The sequence below is a fragment of the Euleptes europaea genome, chromosome 11, assembly GCF_029931775.1.
Source record: "Euleptes europaea isolate rEulEur1 chromosome 11, rEulEur1.hap1, whole genome shotgun sequence".
NCBI classification, from domain to species: domain Eukaryota; kingdom Metazoa; phylum Chordata; class Lepidosauria; order Squamata; family Sphaerodactylidae; genus Euleptes; species Euleptes europaea.
This window is the reverse complement of record NC_079322.1, coordinates 35841595-35867857: the sequence shown is the minus strand read 5'-3', so window position 1 is coordinate 35867857 and position 26263 is coordinate 35841595. Positions and strand designations below refer to the sequence as shown.

General features: G+C 41.8%; 1 protein-coding gene across 1 annotated transcript in view; it reads left to right on the top strand.

Moving 5' to 3' along the window:
* UBE2E1 (ubiquitin conjugating enzyme E2 E1) overlaps window positions 1-26263 on the top strand; it is a 55961-nt gene that overhangs the window by 3601 nt on the left and 26097 nt on the right. The gene's annotated exons all lie outside the window — the stretch shown is intronic.

The window sequence follows — 26263 nt, the reverse complement described above, 5'->3', positions numbered from 1 at the left end:
CTAATCCGTTATCATTTTAAAAGAATTGTATTAGGGTTTGATTGTATTGTGCATTATCACACTTGCCGCTGTGTGTATTTCTGTTACTGACTGGTTATGAAGGGCATTGAAACTGCATCTTCCTGTCATGTTTTCTCTTGTTTTCATAACTGTGTGCATCACTTTTATTTATTACATCTAAGTTCAGAAGGAAAAGCAAAAGAACTGTTTCATTTGTGTTGATGTCTCTGTTTGGAGCAAAATTGCATGTTGAAGGAGTGGGATTTGAATTTCGTGAAAAGCACATCCTGGAAGGTGCTGTTGCATTTTAAAAAATGGGTGTTTGAACTGGGTCATAAAAGATTTAAGCACTTTTTGAAAGTACTTGCTAAGCTGTTCATCCTTAGGGTATCTCTTAGCTTTTGCAACCCTTAGTACCTTTAGGTATGGGATAGATGCATGCTCAGGTCCGTGGTTGCCCCTGTTAATTAAATAGGAAGGGATCGTTTTTAGCAGGTTATCAGCATTTGAGCTGCTGTTTCCAGAGAGCTCCTTATATTCCTTTATCTGACTCTGCTACTAATACCAGTTTTGAAGACAGTTGCTGTTAATGGTAGTAGTAATGGAAAGGAAATGTCAGTCTTCAAAAACATTTAGAGGAGACTACATTACCTCTATTCCCAATGTGTGGCTTTTCCTTTTTAACAAATCCAGCACACACACATTCAGAGCTACATTTTTCTTTTTTAAAAATCAGTTTTTATGGGGAGAAGCTAGGAGGACAGGAATGGTCTAAGCTTAATGAAGGGTCACTCTGTTTATTTAATAGGATAAGCTAAAGACCTTTCCCCCTTCTAAGTCCCCACAGCAAAGGATCAGCAAATTATTGGTGACTGATGCCTGGATGAAAGAGAGGAAACAACTGATACGGATGTATTAAGGTTTAAAAGGTTTTTAGTAGATAGCGTTTGATAAGGGATACTTGGAAATATGCCTGACAAATGGCTTTGTCATGTTGCTGAGGGTTCATACGGCTTTAATTGATAGTGGTTACAAACTCTCTGTATGGGCTATAAATCCCAGCACTGCATTGTTCTTAATGACTTCCACCCCCATGTGGATCGAAGTGTACGTCCAAGTCATCCTAATAATCTCACAACAGTTCTTTTTCTCTCTAACCAGCTTGTATATGACTTGGTGTCTTCTAGGGCTATGCTAGCAAATAACCTTGTCAGAATATAATGACTGTAGATGTGGTCTCTTATTTCACTAGTTCAGTCCACTGGGGAATCATAAACTTCAAGACACATGCATAGATGTTTGCTTTGCTTAAGCTTTTTGAGGGGTGGAAATTGGTTCACACTACAGGTGCTTTAAACAAACTGGTGATCAGAGGAATTTAGCACTTTGGAGGGTATAAGTGAACAGATTTTTTTTTTTAAGCGTATTTCCCCCAATAAATACTGTGGAACTTGAGAGAGGTATTCTAGCTTTGATTTGTATCCATGACAGTGGACAGTGATGTGGGGGAGAGAAGGGAATGGATCTAGAGGTTGCTGATAGAAAGATTATAAGGGTAATTGCAGTGTCAGAACTTTTATATTTATGGACTGAACTACAAAAGGGCATTTCAAAACATGGCTCTTTTTGCTGTCTTAATTTTGTGAGCACCTGTTAATGATGTCTCGTTAGAGCTAAGCTGCAAGGTACTGGGAGTGCTTTCTCGTGCACATGCGCTAAGAGCACTTTGGAGTCTTTGTGCGATTTTGCATGTTTTCATGCAGAATAGAGAGAGAAGAGAATTTATAGCCAGAAGGCAGGATAACAGTGCTTGTGATAAATAAAAAAGATTAATCAAATGTATGTTCCAACCAGTATAGATATTACTTTAAAACAGCAGATGCTGCAAATGTTAAAAAAGATTTAAACATCACTTGTGAAAATGGTCTGTGTTTTGCTATCACCCATTGTAGTCAATGAGAGCCAGTGTGGTATAGTGGTTAAGAGCGGTGGTTTGGAGTGGTGGATTCTGATCTAGAGAACTGGGTTTGATTCCCTGCTCCTCCACATGAGCGGCGGAGGCTAATCCGGTGAACTGGATTTGTTTCCCCACTCCTACACACGAAGCCAGCTGGGTGACCTTGGGCCAGTCACACTCTCTAAGCCTCACCCACCTCACAGGGTGTCTGTTGTGGGGAGGGTAAGGGAAGTTGATTGTAAGCCGGGTTGAGTCTCCCTTAAGTGGTAGAGAGAGTCAGCATATAAAAACCAACTCCTCTTCTTCTTCAATGGAGGGGTCAAGCTGTTCAGCTGAAACCCGGTGAAAGATAGTACCTATAAAAAACGGCCGTGTATGGGCCACTGGCCTACGGAAAACATTTCTTTCTTGCTTGCAGTGCCTCATGCTGTTCTCATTCAGGGATAGGGAAGATTTTTGTGAGCATGAGGCATACTTTTCCTTCCTCTGTCTCGGAGTTTTGTAAAGCCTGATCTTCACTGGTGTTGGTGGCAAGGATTCCATTGTCACTGTCCAGTGACTCTTATGTTGTGGAATCAGCGCTTCCAGGGAGAAGGCTCAAGCTCCTTTGTGACTGCTATTGCCTGTCCTTCGGAAGACAGACTGGTGTGCCATTTCACCCCAGCACTGTTGGTACAACACAGAGTCTGCGTGCTTCAAATATTATTAGTGATGAGGGCCAGCGCGTCTTAATTTTTTTACACATGCTTTTTAACTCCCCCAAGAGCTTTCTCCAGTAGACCCTTTCAAGTGTGCTGTGGCCCCATATGGTCCAGCTCCTTCCCTTTCCGTGTGATCTGTTTTGCCTCCAGGCCAAGGTTGAGCCCTGCCAGGGAACCGTCTGCCTGTGTTTTGTCTTGGTTCTGCTTGGAAAAACATGGATTGTTGTTTGTGTCGACTTAAGGAGGCTCACTGTGAAGCCATCCTGTCCTAGGTAGCTTTCACAAGTGACGCGGAGAATGCTTTTCTGTATCTGTGAACACGGTTAATGTGCGAAACAGCCATCTTTTGTTCCAATGATCATTTTGTTTAGAGTTGTGGCTATTCAACACAAAGGATTCCGTTGAAGTGCGTTATCCTGCTGTTTCTGCAAGCAGACATAGGTTTTAAAATGTGTTTCATCAATTACTGTCTTTACCGGAGAGGAGAACTGTGTCTAGGTATCTGCAACCAAGGGGGAAAGGGGTAATGTTATCTATTTATTTATTTGAAATGTTTCTGTGCCACCTTTCCACCCATTCAGGGTCCACAAGGTGGCAAACATTAAATCATTTAAACAATAAAAATACATTTCAAATTATGAAATTCAATTAAAACACATACACACACAGCACTAGAAGGAAGGCCAATACCATTATTGGGGATATGCTAGAAAAAACAAAAAGATCTTCACCTGCTGGCAAAGGACACCGATAAAAAGACACAGACAAATCTCCTTGAGGAATTAGTTCCGAAGTTTTGCCATGACGGAGAAGGCCCTTTCTCAGGTTGTCGCCTGTCTAGCCTAAGATGGCAGGTGCAGCTGAAGCAGGGCCTCTAAGGATGACTGGAGTGAGTGGGTAGGTTCATATGGGAGAAGGAGGTCCTTAAAGTATGTTGGTCCCAAGCTGTACAGTGCAGAAAATTGGAAACCAGTGTAGGTGGAACAAGACTGGAGTTATATGGTCCTTATGAGACCCTCCAGTCAACACTACTGCCACACCATTTGTTGTTTCTGGACAGTCTTCAAGGGCAGCCCCAAGTAAAGCCCACTGCAGTAATCTAATCTAGATGTTACCAGGGCATGCCCCACAGCGGCAAGATCTTTTCCTCCTAGGAAGGGCCTCAGCTGGCTCACCAGCTGAAGCCGGTGAAAGGCACCCCTGGCCATTGCTGCCTCCTGCTTATCTAATAGGCCTGGGTAAAGGAGCACCCCCAAGCTATGAACCTGCTCCTTTAGAGGGAGTGCAGCCCCACCCAGAACAGGGCCTTCCTCCCACCATTAGTGCCTTCATTTTGTCAGGATTAAGTTTCAGTTTGTTAGCCTTCATCCACTCCAAAACTGCTACCAGGCAGTTGAACAAGTATAATGTCTAGGGTTGCCAGCTCCGGGTTGGGAAATACCTGGAGATTTTTGGGGTGGAGCCTGAGGAAGGCGGGGTTTGGAGAGGGGAGGGACTTCAATGCCATAGAGTCCAATTGCCAAAGCGGTCATTTTCTCCAGGTGAACTGATCTCTATCGGCTGGAGATCAGTTGTAATAGCAGGAGATCTCCAGCCACCACCGGGAGGTTGGCAACCCTAATAATGCAGGTCAGTATGATGTCATTGAACAAATGCAGGGAGTTTTCAGAAATGTTTTAATGCTTTTGTGAGTAGCTATTGGCTGCAAGATGTTACTTACAGTTATTCTGTTCCAAAAGAAAAAAAACCCAAAGCCACAAACACAATCCATGTAATACCTTTAGTAGGACCAACCAAGCCGCATTCCTTGTTTGTTGTTCTTTTTCAGATTTTGTGTATCTGTTTGATGTTACAGAAGTAGTGGGCAACTTGGTGGTAAAACAGTGCATCTGCCTTTGGTTGCTTTTTCACATTGTTCATACATTGTGATCACCTTCCTTGCCCCCAAGACTTTGCTCTGCTCATGATAAGGATCTTGATGGTTATTGTAGCATCCCCCTACATTCACATGGCAATACTTTTCAGGGGATCAGGTTTCACCAGTCTTGTTTTATGGTCTGCGATTGAATCTTGGCTTTAAATGCTCCAGATGTTGACAGAAAGCGCTTTTCTTTGTTGACCCGGTGCACTTTGGGACTGGGAACTGAAGTCTAGAAATCACCCTGACTGCACAGACTTGTATGCATAACGATTAAAGCACAGCAGACTGAGCATGCAACACATGTGCATGAAAAAGAAAAGCAGTCTTCTGAGTAGGAAGAAACAACTCTGCTCCAAGTTTTCATGAAACTACAGATAGGGAAGCGAGAGAGCAAATAATTTCTCAATGGATAAAATTTTTGGTCTGCTACTGTTAATGAGAGCATTTTTAAAAAAATTTATTGGCGATATTATGTTCTTCCAAAGGTCATTTTCCTGGCTACTACGGAGGGCTTTCTGTGTCTCTTGAACATTTTGATTGCTAACTCAATGCTTGCACAAGAGTTGCCATGGAAGAATGGGCTACATTTCTGTTTAGGAAATTGCTTTGGCTATGGCAATTGTAACAAGAGGGTTAAGTGCACATTTTGGATTAAATAAGTGGAACGCAGGGAGTTAATGTTTAAAGGAGGATAATATTGGCTAATAAGTGGATCATATTGGCTAATAGGTGGGATGACCTGTTGGGATTCTAATCCATCTGTTTTTAAGCACTTAATAATACATAATGAAATGTATTTAGTGTGTTGTTTGAAGATATTAATCCAAAGTAGGCAAAATATTATTTTTTTAATGTGACTATTTGAGTGCTTACAAAATAATGACTTTCATAAGCCTTAGGAGAAAACTTCAGTTCAAAAGGCTGCATCCTGGGACCAAGAGAAATTGGTACCTCAAACCTATTATCTGAGGTCTTGCCTCATTAATTTAAGCACCGATGTTTAAAGCTGGGTTGAGATTTGTCGGGAACAGTATCAAAATCTGTCATCTCTGTGTTGTTGTTTTTAGCGAAAACTAATAGGAGCAATGTTTGGATTTCAAAGCCTCCAGCTGAGTTCAGACATCACACCTAAGCACAGATAAGAGAACTGAACCTGGCATATCGCTGGACTCGTGCACTTGCTCTGCTCATCCTTCTTCCTTCTTATGCAGAGTTTAAAATTAACTCTGGTTACCTGTGAGGTAGGAATGTAGGCATGTGTGTTAACTGAAGCTAGTTGCCCCACCCCACAAAACCTGGAATTGCAAGCCAAACCATGTCTAACTTGCATGTCTGCATTCATATATCACAGGTAACCAAGGTTAGCCTTTAATTTGGATTTTCCATGCAGGAAGGGATAAAGGAAGAGCGAGGTGTTTAAGCTGGCAGTGAGCAAGGTTTATGCACAGTTTTCCTTAACCAGGGTTAAGTGTGATATCTTGATGCCATCTTTGAGCGTGCATGTTTTTGGGGCTAAATGTGGCTAGTCTGTCTCTGCAGACTTTTTCTGATACTTTTTTTATTACCCCCCCCCTCCAAAGTCCTACAAAATTTTCCACATTTAGCCTTCATCCACTTTGTGAAGTAATATATAATACTTCACAGTGGAAAGGAATAGAATCTTTTCAAATGTAACTTGTAGGGATGGAACTCAGGAATTGCCCTCAAAGTTGTGCAGCAAGGAATTCTGGGTGTATTCCCCCCGCCCCCCCCTTCATCTGACTCAGGCAATCACATTGGACTCTACTTTCAAATTTTAATTAATACATGCCTTTAGGCCCTTATTCTTTAAATGCTTGTGCACATATAGCCCCCTTGAAATCTCTGGCACTATGTGCAAATGAATGTTTTTTACAAAAAACAACAACCCTGATGTTTAAAAGTATAGTACCTTTTTTTATATTGCTAGACATCATGTGTTCCTTAAGCAGCTATTGCTTGAGCAAATGTTGTAAATGGCCCTGTTTTCTAACTCCTGCATAATGCAAGAATACTCTGCAGCTGTTAAACCGAGATGAGTTCTGGTTTTTCTTCTTTGTTTGCGGGCTTGAAAGAGACGTTTGTGAATGCAAAGTTCATTTTGCTTGTGTATGCTTTCTGTTTTTGTCAGTTCAGTGCTGACGTGATAATACTGTATTAACATGTATTAATTGAAAATTCTTACATAATTGGAACTACAAATACTGCACATTCTATTCCTAAAGTGGGATTCATATGGAGATTTCGTTAGTTCTAGTTGATCATGAGACCTTAAATCTAAGTTGTTTGATCCTTTAACTAGCCTGTTTTTACCATTTTTACTAGCCTGTGTTTACAATTTATATATATATGTTTGTTTTAGGAAAACCCTTTTAAATCTAGTTGAGGGAAATCTATTAAACTATTATATTTCCTGAAGGAAGGTTTGTACATAGAATTCTTTTTCTTTCTTACAGTACCATCACGACTGATATTTGAAATCCTCACTTTTAATCTGCTATTAATGAATTAATTCTGTACTCTCAGGTTTAACGTAGTGTCCATTTTGTTACATGAGATTAGGGTTGCCAACCTCCAGATAGTAGCTGGAGATCTCCCACTATTACAACTGATCTCCAGCTGATAGAGATCAGTTTGGCAATTGTACTCTATGGCATTGAAGTCCCTTCCCTCCCCAAACCCCACCCTCCTCAGGATCTGCCCCATAAACCTCCCGCAGGTGGTGAAGAGGGACCTGGCAACCCTACATGAGTTAGATAATGACAGTTTCTAGAAGTTTACTATTTCCCCTTGTGTATTCTGCCTCAAGAGTTGGGAAGAACCTTCATGGGCTTATTGGTATTACCAAAACCTCTTAAGTCATATAAAACTCTTAATAGTTTTTGTCTCATTTTGTCCTGGCATATGATTCAAGGGGGAAAACCTATTTCCTTTTGAAAACAATGTGTGAAGTAATGTGAGACTTAAACAGTTGTGAGCAGTCTGTCTTGGAATCAGATAGATCTTGGTAATTTCCAACTGTACCTAGCAAAGCCTTTGGCTGATAAGACAAGAGTAGGCTTTTAGTTCAGCACAGATTATGCTTGGAAGCACATTGGAGGATGCAAGTAATTGACATATTTATGAGATGTGCAATTAATAGGATTAAAAACATTAATTGTTGCTTTACAATAGTTTATTGCAACATTGTTAGTAATACAGGGTTAAGCAAAATGGATTCTAGGCTGATTGGCTCAATTCAAAATAGTCTCTAATCATTCGACATTTGAGCTAGGAAGGTGAATGGAACAGCCAAGTGATATAAGGTCTCAAGGGAGCCAGTGTGGTGTAGTAGTTAAGAGCGGCCGGACTGTAATCTGAAGAGCTGGGTTTGATTCCCCACTCCTCCACATGAAGCCTGCTGGGTGACCTTGGGCCAGTCATAGTTCTCTCCGAACTCTCTCAGCCTACGGGGAGGCAGGCAATGGCAAACCACCTCCAAACGTCTCTTGCCTTGATAACCCTACAGGATCGCAGTAAGTCAGCTATGACTTGACAGTGTGCATATACACACACACACAATATTTTCAGGAGCACCATAATTGTTTAGAACAGTTGGTTCCCTTTCAAAAACTGCAGGCAACCAAATGGCAGGGTTCTCTTAGATCATGTGACAGTAGCTAGCTAGGTTCTGTAGTGATTTTTTGTTTGGTGTACCCTTGTAATTCCCTAATGAATTGAGTGCTGTGCAGGCTTGCCTGCCAAATATGAAAATGCCAGTTCTCAGGAGCAATTGTAGAAGTGTATTGTTACGGCAATGAATTGGGGGTTCCATATTTCCATATGCCACTTAATTTTACTATTTAACTTTCATGTTTGTGGCCCATTGACAACTCTTTTTCTAATAATGTTTGCACTGCTGTGTATGTATGTTACCCTTACATCATGTGTACAGAGTACTGGATACAGTAGAAAGCTTTACCTGGATAGCCTTCAGTAGAAAGCTTTACCTGGGGAGGGGCCATGGCTCAGTGGTAGAGCCTCTGCTTGGCATGCAGAAGAGTCCCAGATTCAATCCCCGGCATCTCCAGTTAAAGGGACTAGGCAAGTAGGTGATGTGAAAGACCTTTGCCTGAGACCCTGGAGAGCTGCTGCCGGTCTGAGTAGACAATACTGACTTTGATGGACCAAGGGTCTGATTCAGTATAAGGCAGGTTCATGTGTTCAAGCCTTATATAGAGATAATCATATGCAAACATTGCTCTTGTTTACGTAGCTCTGCTTATTTAAAAGTTTGGGATGTGTCGTGGGCCATTGGGATAAATAGAATTGTACTGTACATAAGCATATATAATGTACTTCATATGAGTAGCAGAAACCTTAGAAATGATGCACAAAAAAGTATGTTTAGTAGAAAAACAGCCTTTGGTGGATCCGGTCTTTTATATGTATTTAATAGCTTGCAGAAGCAAGCACATGGAAACTGCACAGAGATTTTTATAAGTTCTGATCATGCATAAAGTCTGGATTTCACTCCTTGTTACAGTTTTAAAATTCACAGTACAGAATCTTTCAAATGAGAGCAGATTATGATTTTTTACAAACCTGTAATGTCCAGGCTTCCAACCCTTCCTATAAGGAGCCCAAACTGTATATTAAGTGGGACATCTGTGATTGATTGTCCAATTTTTTCAAACTCAAAATGCAGCAACTGGGGGCTGACCGTCTGTTTGGCAGTGGGGAGTGGGTGTTTAAGCCCTTCCATATGTACTGTCTACCTTGTCTAAATTGCCCACCTCCTAGCTGTTGTTTGTCCCGCAGAGAGAGAGAGAACAAAAAATACTTGTTGACAGCTTTGACAGAGGAGAAGCTGTTTTTCATAGCCGTGTGCAACTTTATCAGAGCACAATTAGTCATTTGAATGAAGGCTGAAGAATTTCACCCTTTAATCTGTATGGGTTACTGAATGTACAAGATTATATTGTGTGCTTAGTCTCAGTCCTGTACACGGCCTGCGGCATCGCCTTCCGTATGACTGCCTTCTTTCCCCGTTCCTGGCTCTCTGCAAACCAGCAGCTCTGTCCAGTCTTTCCCCCTGCTGGAGCGGGTGGCACTGAGTTACTCCAATTCCTTTCTTAAAGCGGGGAAAGGCAACTGAGATAGCTCTGGGATTCTCTTTGTAGTCCCTGAAAGAACAAGCGCTGCTGTTCTCTAGACTACAAATAGCAATTGCAGCTGCCTTCCCGAAGTTAGGCGAGACAGCTGGGCTAGACCTGCCATGGCTGTTTGCCTGGGCTGGAAGGAGCTCTGCAGAACTGAATCTCTTGGTCCGCAAAGCCGGGGATGCAGGTTTGGCAGCACCACGAAATCACATTGCGGTGGTGAAGTGTGGAGAGCTGAGATAGATTTGTATCGGATGCATTGGTTGCCCAATAGGGCACTTACTACTGACCTTCGGGAGCAGGTAAGTCGCATAATGCACCTGCCCAATTCTCAGCCGAGATTCCATAGGCGGAGGTAAACTAGAAACAAGCAGCTGTGATGGCAAAAATGCCATATTAGTGGCTCTGGGTCCTGTATGCATAGTAACAGTTATTTCTTAATGACAACTTCGCTGACAGGGTAGATGGTTTCCGTGCTTTAACTGTGGTCTTTAAGTGCTGTGCAGTTTCTGCCGTGGCGATCTGAATGGTGCAGATTACAAATAGTTTCGTTTAATAATAAAAAAGGCAAGTAGGAAACAGGGTTTCTAATAGTCTTCCAGCAAGCTGCGCTGATTCTCGATACCAAGGAAATAAGTTTTTGAGCCCCAAAATGTTTTCTCAGGAAGATATGCTTCTTGATTAATTCTTCACTGTGCTCAAAGAAGGAATGTATACTAGAAAGATGTCATTATGATAAGTCCAAAAGAGTTTACATTATGCAGGATTCTTCCAATTCTGTTTTTGATTTTTACAAACCAGTTTAGTATACGATTATTGTGTGATTGATGGGGCTGTGCTTGAGGTCCCAGCTTGAGGTTTCACACTTCAGCAAAAAAATTGAACTCTGGCTGGTTTGAGAACATCATGTTATTTCCTGCTAAATTTACTACTCCATGTAGGAATGTTTATGCAGACTACTTGTAGCTTGTCACATGCAGTGATTCCCGCATACTTTTTTTTAAAAAAAAATATTTTGTATGCTGACCTCTCAAATGGAAGAGCTGTCGCATAGAAAATTCATCATATTTCAAGTGGCCCTGAAAAATGCCTTATAAACAGAGGGAAAATGGCAATATGTTTAATTAAAGGAGTGCTTAGATAGAAGATCGGTTTGAAAGGATGGTAAAATGGATGTGGTCATAAAAGTAATTATGTCAATATTATAGTGTACCACAAGAGGTCATTTAATCAGAGGTTTCTGATCCGTCTAATGAACAATATATATGTGTGTATGCATGAACATAAATTATTTTCTCTGCAGTCTGGGTATAAATCAGCCATCATGTTTATTTATCCCACATATATGTTTAATTATAAGAACATTCATATTTTAGCCTCTTTCTTCCCAGCAGTAATGCTGTTTACGCCACAGACTTTTTTTAAAGGATAGAACATTCAAACCATAGAAAATATAAAAATAATTCCTTTTACCAACATGCTATGCAGAGGGGAATGTCACCCCCCCTTCCCCTTTTTTGCTATTGTTAGACTGCCAGTGAAATGGCTCTATTCAAAGTTGGACTTGTACAGATCTCTAATCTCTGCTTCCTAGGAAATTGTATATTTTGATCCAGCTGCTCAAACATTTCATCTTCTTGTTGCTTTGCATTATGCATTCACAGTTTAAAAATAATCTTGTAAAAATCCACATACATTTAGAAAAGAATTGATGCAGCTGTAAAGGAGTAGTCAGGACCTCACTGGGCAAACTGGAAAGGCACGCTTGTGGATAGGACCAGGGAGAATCTGGTGTCTAGAGTAGGCAGAGCGTTGGGGACACAATTTCTGCCACAGAGATTTCCATTCAGAACTCTGGAGCTCCCCAGCCCCATTGCTCCTGTTGTAAGAAACAGGCAACACATAGGTAGTGGTTGCAAGAGGCTGCTGTTCCTCCCTGGCCGTTTCTGTCCCCTTGTGTATCTTACAGAAGCCAAATAATGGCCGGTCCCATCAACGTGAGTTGATTGTGGAGCTGCCTTGGATAACTCATTCCTTGTACCCATTTCTAAGCTACAGGGACACTGCATTGCTGCTGGAAAGAGGATTTTTGCAGCTGCCTTCCTCAAAGAGCTTGCCTGCTTGGAAGCTAAGCAGGGTCAGCCGGAGTTAGGACTTGGATGGGAGACCATCAAGGAAGAGGAAGGCAATGGCAAACCACTTCTGTTCTTCTCTTGCCTGGAATGCCCTGTGGATGGGGTCGCCATGAGTTGGTTACAACTCGATGACACATTCTTTTTCTTTTTCCTTGGGTTTACAGCTGGGGGCTGATGATAGCCACCAGTAGATGTGCTCTTTCACAACAGATGGCTCAGGTTTTGTTCTTCCTTCCCCTCCTCCTTTGATTAATTTTTGATGATACTGTTGGAGAACTATGGTTTAATTAAGACTGTATGAAACACAGTGCTAGTGAGATCAAGAGTTTGCAATCAGTCCTAAGCCCCCAAGCACCTTTGCACCGTACTGATTTCAAGACATGGGTTCTACAATGCAGTGTATTGGATCTCTACGGTCCGTAGGTTCTGGGGCTTCCTTACGCCACAGACATTTCCTGACTGAGATATTTGGGGCCCCAGTGAAGACTGCGTAGCCTTCACAGCTAACCTCCAGCTTCTCAGCACAGGGCATCCGAAGAAAAGCATACCTGCCTGTTCCTAGGAGTAAGCCCCAGCTTTCATAGAAGCATAGAGTTGGAAGGGACCACCAGGGTCATCTAGTCCAACCCCCTGCACACTGCAGGAAATTCACAGCTCACTCACTCCCACACACCCTACTCCATGCCCAGAAGATGGCCAAGATGCCCTCCCTCTCATGATCTGCCTAAGGTCATAGAATCAGCATTGCTGACAGATGGCCATCTAGCCTCTGCTTGAAAACCTCCAGGGAACGAGTACTTACCACCTCCCAAGGAAGCCTGTTCCACTGAGGAACTGCTCTAACTGTTAGGAAATTCTTCCTAATGTCTAGACGGAAACTCTTTATTTAATTTCAACCTGTTGGTTCTGGTCCGACCTTCTGGGGCAACAGAAAACAACTTGGCACCATCCTCTATATGACAGCCCTTCAAGTACTTGAAGATGTTTGAATGGTTATTGCACGATCTTCGGTTATCATATCCCCTCTCAGTCTTCTCCTCTTCAGGCTAAACATACCCAGCTCCTTCAACCTTTCCTCATAGGACTTGGTCTCCAGACCCCTCACCATTTTTGTTGCCCTCTTCTGGACACATTCCAGCTTGTCTACATCTTTCTTAGATTGCAGTGCCCAAACTGAACACAGTACTCTAGGTGAGGTCTAATCAGAGCAGAGTAAAGCGATACCATCACTTTGCGTGATCTGTTAGCCTCTGTAGCAATGCCCAGTGGGTAGCTGCTCAGTGGGTGGACATACAGGTATTGTGCCGTTTGGGCAATTTCTCCTTGCTTCATATCCTCTGCCAGGACTTTATTTGGTGTGTGCATTTGTAAAAAAAAAATCCAGGAAAACATTCAGCTCATTAAAACGTTGTGTAATAACAACGAAAAGTTTAGCCTTTGAATTCACGAGAACCTTTTATATAATTATAGCTTTGCTCATTTTTTGACACCTGCTATCAATTCAAAGCATATAATGGGAGGACTTTATTCAGTCTTTACTGTAACATCATGCAGTGTGCAGTTACTCTCAGAAGGCTTGTGCATCAGGGTTATCAAAGTGTTACTGCATGGCTGTAATAGGATAATGTGTTTTGACATCTGTGTTACTTTTTTTCTGGATAGTTCCGATTATAGTAAGGTGTCCATTAGCTTAATCTTTCTCCCTTCATCTCTGTATCATTGATATATCTTTCTCTATTCAACAGGAAGAATCAGGTCTGTTGGATTAAAAGAATGTCAGTTTAAAAGCACAATGGTTATGTGGATTCTGCCATTCAGATTTAAGAGCTTAAGAGCAGACACTCAGTCGTATGCATGATTTCTAATGGCTCTCTTGAACTGAGTTTTGGGTGGGTGAATGAGAGAGGAGTGTGCGCCGTGTGAAATCTTTTACCAGATAGCTCTACTTTAGAGCAAGGGTGTATACGGAGTATTAGGATCTTAGTCCCCTATTTGCTGTTCAATTCTTGCAGGAGGAGGACAGAGACTTTCCCCCTGTTTGGTGCACTTTTACTAGCAGCCGTGAACACACAAGTGGAAGGTGTGCAATAAACTTAAACACAGCCTGCAGTTAATTGTTTGTTATGTACATGCACGTTCAAGAGAGGTGGTGTAAATGTGAGCATGTTTGAAAATAGGCAAGGTGTGCGTGTGTGAGAGAGAGCGGGGGCACCTAGGTGCTTGCTGAGTTGTGTTTTGCCTATGGGCTAGTCTGAAACTGCTAAGTGTGTGTTAGATTTTTCACAAACTGACAACTGATTTTAGTTAACATTTTGGCCAGCAAATAGTCATGGCCCCTGGTCCTCATGTACCCCTTTCTGTATTACCCCCTTCATAATCATACCTCCTGCTTTGCGCTTATATATTTTTAGTACAGCCACTGTTTCTTCCTGGCACAGAGCTAAAGACACAACAGGCGTGAGGAAAGCGCTTGGGTTTCTTGGTTTAGGCGTCTCTGTATATCAATGAACTGATACATTCTGGTCCACAGATCGTAATTTTCTAACGTTAGAGATCCATGCGGTTTATCTCACATTATTCTTTCTTTATTTAACATATATACACTTGAATAAGACCTACAAAAACAATTACTATGTTGTGCCTTTCGGGAAGCACATATGCGCTAAACCTTTATGGGCTAATATAAATGCAGCTTCATTAACTTCGCTGTGAATGTCAGATCTGTGCTCTGTACTTTAATCCCCCTTTGTTTGTAGGCATAAGCGTGCAGTTTTAAATGGCAGTTCATAAGGAGGGCATCCTCAAAGCAGAAATTGCATCTTGACGTAAAGCAGTTGAACCTTTATGAATAAGCTGACAAACCCTACCCTATAATTATCTACTTTTTTACATATCAACATGAAGTACAAATTCAAGGTTCATCCTTGAAAACTTCCTCCTTTAGCACATCTAAGCATGTTTAAAGGATACTCCTTTTTGAAGTTTTTCAAAGGAAGTTTCCTTTCCTATCCCTCTGTCTAAATTAATAAATGGAATATTTGCACACTCTTTGCCTCTTTATAGCCTGCAGACATCTTTCTTTCTTTGCTTATTTAGAAGCAAATAAAAGCCCACGAAGTGGTAATCATGATTTAAAACCTCTTTTGGGTTCCTTGTCTATTTGTCCTAATGAAGGGATGACTGATAGAAACAGTAGTTTATGCTACAGATTCCCATTGACAACCTGAGAGACTTCCGAAACTATGAACCAAAAAGAAGGGGTTTTTTAACTGTCATGGTTTTGTGAAAAGAAATCTAGGAGTGGCATTTGTCTTCTGCCCTGCCTCCAAGACGTTAGGTGGCACATATGCAATTTGTTTTCATTTTTTTAAAGGAGATAGTTATGTAGTGCATTTAAAAAAAAATCACAAGGGTTTTCATTTGCTTTGCTGTAACTTGCCCAAATCCACCCCATGATCTGCCTGTTTGAGCAAGGATTTGAACTCATCTCAATTGAAGGCCAGCATCGTTTGCCATTCCACAGAGATGCTGAATGGTCTTGTGAGGAAATGTGTGGGGGAAAAGGAATATATGGGTTTGTATACCACTTGCAAAGAATGTGGCCCCTTGAAGGCCATGTTATTAGCCAGCTGCACAGAATCCAGTTTGAAACAACTTTTGCCTGGTGACTGCTCCACGAAGTAGATGTAAAATGTAATTTGCTATGTAGATCATACATTCTATGGACTAGATGGAAATTGATTCAAGTCAGCCTTTGAATGGTTATTGCACCTGTGTAAGACACAGACTAACAAGATTTTGTGTTGGTGTTTGAGGCCCTTAAGCCTGATAAGGTGTTAAAAAACAATTTTCGACTTTGATGTAGCATTCCACCGCTGATTGGTCACAGTCTATGCCTTACATTAACTTGAGATCAGTGACCAATCTGGTCCACTATTCTTATGTTGATTTACTTCCTTATTTTGCTGCAATGTTCCCTTGGGACAGAAATCTTTCCCACCCATTAGTTGAGGAACTTGAGCTGGAGATGTTAGGGGCGGCATCAGACACCTTGCATTGTTTTAGATATATTTGGCAGATAAGCCTTTCCATAATCTCTCTGTTCTTTCCTAAAATGCCTCAAAAACAGAGTTAGGTACAACAATCCATGGTTTACTCTCATACTTGGCTACAGATGCCCTTTTTTCCCTTCGGAAATTACTTACTGTGTATGAATACTAGGTATACTAAGGAGGGCTTCCTCTGTCAATAATGTTCCTCTGTTAAACTTTTAACCCAGGCAGTTGATTTACTCTGTATTTTTGAGCAAACCTGCTGTGAAATCTTTCCCAGTTTACTAGATATGCAGTGTCTTCCCACAGCTTAGACATCTCAGCATGCATATTTTCTTTTTCAGCTGCCGCCCTCTTTTCCATTTTATTTCTCCTGATGCATACTTGGATGTCACCAGCCAGAGTAATAGGATCTCCAGCACCCAGGGTAGAATTTATGATTCTATGATTCTACCCCTTATCCCTTTCATTGGTCTGTGAAACAGCAGTCCATAGTCTGATTACAGGCATTTTATTAATAAATGGGACACACTGCTCTAAGGTCCTTACAATTTGATAAATTTGCACAAGAAGCTAAAGATGAAGCTCCTTTCAGACATTCTGAGCGGGGAGAATAACTCCAGGGAAGGGGGAAGATTTCAGGATTCTCACCCAGGTGCCCTGTGAATGCACGCTTAAATGTACATAGGCATATATCCCAACCAACTTGCATAGGTTGGGGGAAGGGGTTGAAGCCCACTCTCTCCCTGCATGCATTCATTCTCCACATTTACAAGTCTGAAAAGGTCTTCAGTATTAAAAGTCATCAGAAGTGGTAAGGGGACAAGTAGACAGACCCTTTTATGTGGCTGTGCCTCAGTTATAGATCTCCCTCCAGAGAGACATTTGGCTGACACCGTTGTTATCTTTCGATGTTAGATGAAGTCTGCCCTGCTTAACCAAGCTTTTGGCACTAGCGAGCTGAATTGTTTTCTCTGTTGTTGGCTTGATGTGTAGCTATCGAGGTACTTTTAGTCAGCTATTTCATATTCAGGCCTGTGTTTGGGACTGGTTTGTGCTATGGCTGATATTTGATTGCCATGACTGCTTTTCTCCGAGAGAGCGACAGGAAGGATGCATTCTTCAGAGAGGTGTCAGCCCCACACGTCCAGTTGGCCACCTCCTCTGCCTACCTTCATGATCCTTGGCCTCTCAGCAGCATCTGATAACATTAATCATCGTCTCCTTCAGGAAAGGTTGGCTGGGCTGGGAGTAAGGGGCTGCTTATTGCTGTGGTTTCGTGGCTGACTGGGGGTTTATCATTTCCGCTGTTTATAGGGTCTGCTTCTAGCCTGAGGACTGTTTTATTGAATTTGCTTAGGCCGCTCAATGTTTGTATCATGCTGTCTTCATGTCCCTGGCTTGTTTTCAATTATTTGTATCTAATAATTTATATTATTACTTATATGGTTTTATGGTGTTTTTTTAAACCTGTGAGCCTCCTTTAGCAGTTTTCTGGAGATGCAGCATATACATTCTCTAAATAAATAATTACTCTGAGGCTGTGTGCTAGGCAGGGCTAGGCAGCGCATGGTACCCATGCCCAATTGTGCCATGCCAGACCATTTTGATTGACATAGCGGCTCCCTTGTGCCACCTCAGAGATGGAGTCAAGTCAGGCTGGGCTGGAGCAGAGCTCCTGACCTTTTTTTGGGACCTTTTTTTGACCTTTTTTGACCTTTTTTTTGAAACAGTGATGTCATCAACCAGAGCTCCCCCCCCCCCCGCAATAAATACCGACTGCCCTAGCCCACCATTTGAGGCAGTGCTATGCAGGTATGCAATATCACTGTACGCTGTACTCAGACTGGGAAGGCAGGCCAGCTGTTGCCCCTCTGAAGAACAGAAGCCTTTGGTACCCCCCGTTAGAGGAGGAGGAGAAGAAGAGTTGGTTTTTATATGTTGACTTTCTCTACCACTTAAGGAAGAATCAAACCAGCTTACAATCACCTTCCCTTCCCAGCTTATAATTACCTCCACAGACACCCTGTGAAGTAGGTGGGGCTGAGAGAGTGTGACTAGCCCAAGGTCACCCAGCTAGCTTCATGTGTAGGAGTGGGGAAACAAATCAAGTTCTCCAGATCAGACTCCACCGTTCCAAACCACAGCTCTTAACCACTACACCACGCTAGCTCATTTATTTGGTAGCAGATTTTGAGTGCATTGTTTATAGTTATTGTTTTACAAGCTGGTGTAAGACACTTTGGATAAATTAAGTGAGTATAGTTAAGGCTGTTAAAGATAGGAAGTTTTACAGGTCATTTATTCATAGGATCGCTATAAGTCAGAAGCTACTGGACAGCATATAACACATACCTATAGACTTGTCCTGTGAAGGAACATGCCCTAGTCTTGTCTTTTTTTTTCTTTGCGTGCTGTCAAGTCACAGCTGACTTATGGAGACCCCGTAGGGTTTTCAAGGCAAGAGACGTTCAGAGGTGGTTTGCCATTGCCTTTCCTCTGCATGGGTTGAGAGAGTTCTGAGAGAACTGTGACTGGCCCAAGGTCACCCAGCAGGCTTCATGTGGAAGAATGGGGAAACCAACCCGGTTCACTAGATAGAGTCCACCGCTTATGTGGAGGAGTGGCGAATTGAACCCATTTCTCCAGATTAGAGTCCTGCCTCTCTTAACAGCTACACCACGCTGGCTCCCTTGAGTCCTTATATCCCATTCTAATCAAGTTTACATTTTGCATTGTACCTTTGCATCCTGACTTTCTTCTTTGCAACATTCCTCCCACCTTCAGACAGTAAATATGGTACTGAAATGGGTCTGTATGCAGTCCAGTAGTTTTAGGCCTTGAGGCTGTTGAAACAAAGGTTACCATGTCAAGGGGTTTGAAATTTTTGGCCATGGCTGCTCTAGAGCTCCTTTTACGGACCCTGTAGCATTTTTACGACTTTTGCCATCACAGGAGCTTAATGAAACTCGGTCCCATTGACTGCGTATAGTAAATGGTGATGTGCTCAGATTCACTTCATTTCCTTACTGATGAGATTTTATTCTCCTTATTTCAAATTGCCAAAAATGCTGAGCGTGCTGTGCTGGCTCACGGTGGTTCATTTTTTTTATCGTTATTATTACAAACTATATTAGTCATGTTAAGAAAAAGTTGTTTGGCTTCTGAGGTTTTAAAGTACTATAAAGTTAACTCTGGACACTATTACAACAACTCAGTGAAAAAAGTGCGATTTGAAGAGACTGGTCTCCCTGGTACTAAATATCTTATGGCTACACCTAGTTCAGTCTATCAGCGTGTTCATTATTGGTCTGTAAGACAGATTGACCCCCCCCCTCCCTATCCCTATCTGTAATAGCACCTTGTCCTGTTAAGAGGACAAGGTGTTCTAGGTGCCGTACATGAAACACAGGGCACATTCACACAGCCCAAATAATGCACTTTCAATCCACTTTCAATGCACTTTGAAGGTGGATTTTACTGTGTGAACTGGCAAAATCCACTTGCAAACGATCGTTAAGGTGCGCTGAAAGTGGATTGAAAGTGCATTATTTGGGCTGCTTTTATTTTAACATGCGGCTTGGGAAAGGGTGGCATTCAATTATGATGTTGCATGCTTGGTGGTTGATAGTGGATTAAAGTTAAAGAACCATTGGGATACCCAGAACATATATTGGGGAGGGAATAAGTCTGATCCTGTCCACAATGAATATTTATAATAAACCAGTTAGTTATTCTACACCCGAATGCTATTTTGGCACTGCCATGAAAGGCAAGGAGACAAGCAGAATCAATTTACTGGTAAAATGGATCAATTTGTAACACTAGATATCTAAATCTTGCCTTGAAGACTTTTTTAATCTGACAAACAACAAAAGAGTGTCTTTTAACAGACAGAAAATAGTCAAGATGTTTAAAACTATATTTGTTGGGGGTATGTTGGGTATTTTAGTGCTGATTGGAATAATACCGTGTGGATATAAAACTGGATCTGGTATTTATGAGGCTTTCCTTGTTTTTAATTGTGAATTTAGAACATTGGAAAAGTGTCAGTATTAATATGGATCCCGTCATCCATGCACAGAAGGTTTTCCACATTCTCTCCTTTCCTCCAGCCCCTTCTGATCCCTGGAAAGATCCTTCTGGGGTCATGGGATTGTGATGAAGCAGCTGTGTGGGTTGGGGGGGCTGGAGTGAAGAGGGATGTCCCCTTTCCTCAGCAGAGCTGCGCATGTGGAAGAGGAAGGAGTAATTTTATTCGTGTGCCTTCCCACTCCATCCCTTCCATGTGGATCCTGCAGCTGTGGGAATGGACTTTCCAGGGGTCAGAAGTATCTGCAAGCACAGGGGGGACATGGAGATACTCCACATTGCATACACAAAATGCCAGGTACCACCCACTGTTTCTATTTGCAAGTTAAAAAAAAAAAGGAGGGTAACATTAAAATATTTTTAAAAGGTGAATTGATTCTTTACCCAGTTCTGAACTCCTAATGAGGTGGCAGGTGGGCAACTCACATGTTATATTTCCATAACTATCCAGACTTGCAGGCACGATCCATAGACTAGAAAATGTAATGTGTGCAAATAACCCTATGGTTCAGTTTGTGAAACAATAGTCTTACTTCTTATGTATGCCAGTTATGTAGGCATTCAGTCTTTTTCCATAGTTTGTGTGGTGGGGGGAATCAGTCTTCTGCTGACTAGCCCCCTTGTACCTCTTACATGTGTGTGTTGAAAGAGCCTGGTATTTTTTCCCTTGTCAGCATTTTAATCTTATCATTGCGTTAGAAATAAAATACAAACTGAAATGGCTGGTCATATCAAACAAAACTTCCACAGAAACTAAGAACAAGGTAAAATTTATATTAATTATTTTAAAATGCAGGGCTTTCGTTTATCTGAACTACAGTGTGTCATTAGAAATGGAAATACAAGTGTAGCACCATAAACTCTAGCGGATTCATTGCAGTGACATGATCTGTCCACTTTGTGCATATAAACTGTTCATGCTGCCTTAGGTATAATTTGCCATTGAAACCTTTACTTCCCAGGGCTATCAGCACCTGTCAACAGCTGCAGAGGCTACATGCTCACTTATGGGCATGTTCTGTTATCTTAATAGGAAAGGAAACATTAGAATTTGACAAAAAGAATAAGTTGCTTAAGCTGCAGTCAGGAGTATAGATTACAAACTCAGCCCCACACTTATGATCGTGTCTAACCTATTTGCTCAAGCACTCTTTAAGAAAGTGGACAGACCATAAGTGCGGCATCCTTGTAAACAGCAATTGGTGGCCCAAAAAATAACAGGAAAAGAAACATCTTCGTTTCTGGTGATAAGTAAATAATAAGCTTCTAACCTCTTTACCTCAGCATCTTGCACTGATAAACAGATTGTTTCAAGTGGAGCAAATGGCTTCAATTTATTACAAATGGAAAGATTAAAGGGAAAGAAACATTTTCAGCATTACCATAAAGGAACACTGCTGTCTATGTTTCTTAATCCTTTTTTAGTCTTTCTGAATTTCTCTTCATCTGTGTGGCCTCCCCTGTTCTTATGTCAAGATGATCACATTTTCATGTCTCATGGATCAGAATGCTAAAGGATTCTTTCCAAATGTTGTGATATGTTGAAGCATTTGACAGAGGACAAAATGATAATCATGTGGTTAATCTTTTTCATTTTTCCATTTAATTCCCCTTCTACTCACTATTTTATGTCATAAAACTGGTCATGGGGATTCTGGGTTGGGCTGATTTTGCAGTGCAGGTGTTGAATTACTATAGCGTGCTGTCTGCTACTTTCACTTTCTTTAGCAAGATGTGTATTCAGCTAGATGGTTGCCATAGAGTGTCCTTTTGCTCCTGTTGATAAAGAGCAATGACAAAAAAATCCGTCATCTTCAGCATCCCCCAAGTTGATAACAGTGGAAGGTGTAGAAAAGGGCAAGAGTCCAGTAGCACCTTAAAGACTAACAAAAATATTTTCTGGTAGGGTATGAGCTGTCGTGAGCCACAGCTCACTTCTTCATATACCAGAAAATATTTTTGTTTGTCTTTAAGGTGCTACTGGACTCTTGCCCTTTTCTACTACTGCAGACAGACTAACACAGCTACCCACTGTGAATTATCTTAGTGGAAGGTGATGAAAGAAACGCTGTAGAGGTAGATTTCACATTTCCATTCCTTGTACTTCAAATTTAACAACAGGAAATGCTTCAATTGGCTTCATTGAATGACTGCACAATTTTTTTCCACAAGATTGTTGGCACTCAGATTAATCTGATCTAATCAGCAGTTTCCAGTTTCACAGTGTTAACAGAAATACAGTGACTTAATCAGTGGTTCAAGACATTTGCACCAGCTGATCTTCTATTGTGGGGTTGCTGGAGTGGGCATTTATGGTCATCCTAGGCAGAAAAGGCATTCCACATTAAGGGCTGCATTTGTGCCAAGGGCAAGATATTGAGGTTCTTTTCTGTGGGCTACATTATCTTCAGAAGCAGCAGCTGTAAATAACTTTGCTCACTTTCTCTAACTGGGAGTTGGTTACCTTGCCCTGCTGCCTGATGACGGAGGTGTAGGTTGGCAGCTTGCTGACTTTTCCAGTCCATTAGAAGAGATTGTTCTTGTATCTCACTGCCAGGCTGTTCTGCAATACAAAACTGTTATCCTCAGAAATATAGGTCCTTAAGTTCCCAAATAATTGCCTTTGTGTGTTTTGAAGCAGTTGCTATGTGGAACAAGAGGCCGGGCTATTTCCATTGACATCCGAAAGTGCCTCGGGCTGTGTATCATTACCTCCTTGAATTCTTCATAGGCTATATCCTAGCACTATCTTGCTTCTCCATTGTTTTGAGCTGGGGATCATTGTGCGTGCACAGAACTGCTCTGTGCCCCTTGCATGGAGGCATCCCAGTCTTGGCATGCCTTGCTGCTGAATCACTGCCAAGGTAGGAGCCCCCAGGATTGAGGGGGGGAGTAGGTATTATAATACTGGTAATCGGGCTGTGGCATGTTGGTAAGTTCTCCATGCTTATGCAAGATAGCCAGTTGGAGTTCTTAAATGCCAAACAGGAAAATATTTAGGAGGCAAAGCCACTTAAACATTAGTAAATATAAATGAATGTCCACAGGTTCGCTGCAAGATCCTTTTGCAGAAGCAGATGTGGGGGAGGCTGTGGCCCAGTGGTAGAGCATCTGCTTTGCATGCAGAGGACCCAGGTTCAATCCCCAGCGTCTCCAGTTAAAAGGGACTGGGCAAGTAGGTGATGTGAAAGACCTCTGCCTGAGACCTGGAGAGCCATTGCCAGTCTTGAGTAGACAATACAGACTTTGATGGTCTGATTCAGTATAAGGCAGCTTCATGTGTTCCTTTTTGTTTGTGCATGGAGGGCGTCGCAGTTTTCTCCCCTTGATTGCGATCTGTTGTACACCCTAAAGCACCATTCCAAAGGGTAAGATCCTCTGTGGAGTGTGGCACAGGGAGGTTGTAGTGGAGGGTAAGGAACTTACAACACCCTTCCTCCAGTGCATGAAAAGAAGTGCTTCCATTTTCTGCAAACAGAGCTTTGGATCCAAGCCAAGGTCCAAGCAATATGGGACAGGGATGGATGTAGCTTAAATCACCAGCACCCGTCCCATAAGGAAGGCTAGATTGAGAGAGTTGAGCTGTCCCTCCAGTATGAAAAATCCACAGTTTGATGTGGATGTGACGTGTCGGACTTTACAGTGCACATTCCTGGGTTGCTGCCTTGTGAATCGGTTAGCCTTCCTCTGCCACTCAGTTGGAGATCAGAATGTGTAAATGTGGATTGCTAAACAACATGATGAGCATTTTGAGGCTTGCCAATATTCTGGATTTCCCCCGCCTTGTGCTTCACTTAACAATATGTTCCCATTGGCCCATCTTACTATTTCTTTCAGAAGAGAATCATTCATTGCAAGCAATGCCTATGCTTGCAAAAGCCTTATAGAGGTGGCTTGTAAAATGGCAGACAAAATCCTAAAGCCTCTCAAGAATTAATAGATGGAGGGGGGGGGAAGGGGCATGACAGTAAAACTAAAGTACACTCTTTGGGTAGAAATGGGTTCTCCTCTGAAAGAAAGTGATGAGGGAAGCAGGCACTTTATAGTGTGGGTAACTGCTGCATTTTACCGTTTTATTAGATGGCACTTAAAATTATGAAATTAATTGCCCAGAGCACACAAATATAAGGAGTGAAGCAGTAAATGCATTTTAAAAGGTTTGACTACTGCCGTTGACATTTATGTCAAAGAATCTCAGAGGAGTTTTAAAATGTACAATTCCTACTTCTCGGAGAGGATCTTTCTATATTTCTACTTCATTTGTGGGAAGTTTTCAGTATCCAAGAGAAATTTCACATGAGCAACGGTTCGTTATCTTTGGAATTTAGATAAGACGTCCATTCATGCGTTTTTCATGAATGTATTAAAAACCTATGCCAAACACATAATACAAGTGGGGACCCGCAAGAAACTTACGGGAGCAGCGATCCCATTCCCGCACCTTTGCGTCTCCCCCTCTCCCCCTACTTCTCTCAGTCTCTCACTCTTTCTCTCTCCTGACATCCCTTTTCTTTCTCTCTCCTCTCTCTCTCTCCTCCATGCCTGTCATTTTCTCTCTCGTTTTGCCCCACCCCATCACTTTCTCTTTCTGTCCCCCACCCCAAGATCTCTCTTTTGGCCCCCCATCACCCTCCTAGCCCCCACCACTCAGTAGCAGTGGAGTTGGCAACCCTATCTCCTTCCCACCCAACAGCCAGCCTATCTTTATTTACCACTCTGACCATCTCTCCCCCCCCCCCCCGTAGCCTTTGCCTTGGAAAACAATGGCCTTTCTCGACAGTGGGGACCAAACAGGCTTATTTTAGCCCCCTTTCCTTCTTTTTTCTTTTTCTTTTATAAATTTTTATTTTTTATTTTTATAACATAAAATAAAAACAAACATTAAAAAAAGAAAATACAAAAGAGTATCTATATAAACTTATCAATACATTTACGATTACAGAGTATATAAAATTGAAAAAACCAAGATACCCCTTTGACCCTCCACCCACCTTAAAAAAGTGACCCATCACCCGACTTCCGTAGAAGTGTCTAAACAGTTTTAAAGATATTAACAATAAAATATAAAGTTATTAAATCTAGTTTCTATAACTCTCTAAGTAGAATAGTAAAATCCATTTTTGCCAGTTTATCCCAATATGTGGCGGCCTTGCCCCAAATTTTTTTGAATTCTTCCAAATCCTTTCCATGTAGGAATTCCGTTAGTTTGACCATCCTCATATAAATCCATAATTTCTCTCTCCAGTCCCAAATTAAAGGTTTATTCACTTGCTTCCATATTTTAGCTATTACAATTCTTGCAGCAGCAAAACTGTATTGACAAATAACCCTGTCATAATGACCTATGTTGTTTTGTGGAATTCAACCCTTTCCTCCTTTTATCCACACAACAACCTTGAGAGGTAGGTTAGGCTAAAAGTACGTGACTGGTCCAAAATCACCCAGTGAGCTTCCTCAGCAAGATGGGAATTTAAACCTCGCAGACCCTGCTCTGAAGCTGTAACCTCTGTATAACACTGGCTTCCATCGGGTGGCTGCTGTTGAACAGTAGCAGCAAAAAATTCTTAAAGCTTCACTTTAGAGTATCCCTCGGGGAACTGAGAACAGAGTGGAAGATTTGACTATTGGGTCAATATTTGGATATGTTTACTGTTTGGGGCTGAAGAAAAGATTTGAAACGGCCGTCTCCCACCTTTTCCCAAAAAGTGTGCTTTTGGGATAGTACCTGCTATTGGACCTTTTGAAGAAAATACAACATTTACTTGAAAGAACATGGCAATTGGTGCATTGAGACTGCACCTTACTTAGATTGTACATACTGTATATAACTTTGATTGTTCTTATATGTATTTTTCACTCTTGTATTGTTGATGTTACATGTGTAAGCACCAATAAGAATTTTTTGCTACTTTTGTACTGGAGACTCCGTTGCAGATTTTCTAACCATTGGTATTGGCACGGAGGTGCCTATTTTGTATTGTTGAACAGTAGCAAGCAGCCCGGCCTGTTACAGTTATGCAAATCAGGTGTTATCCGGTCATCCAGTAGTTCCTGCCAGGCTTAGGGTTGCCAGCTTCTAGGTGGGATCTGGAAATCTCCCAGAATCACATTTGACCTTTGGACAACAGAGATCTGCCCCCCCCTGGAGAAAATGGCTGCTTTGGAGGGTGGACCCTGTGGCGTTATACCCTGCTGAGGCCTCTTTGCGCCCCAAACCCTGCCCTCCTTAGAGTTCTCTACAAAATC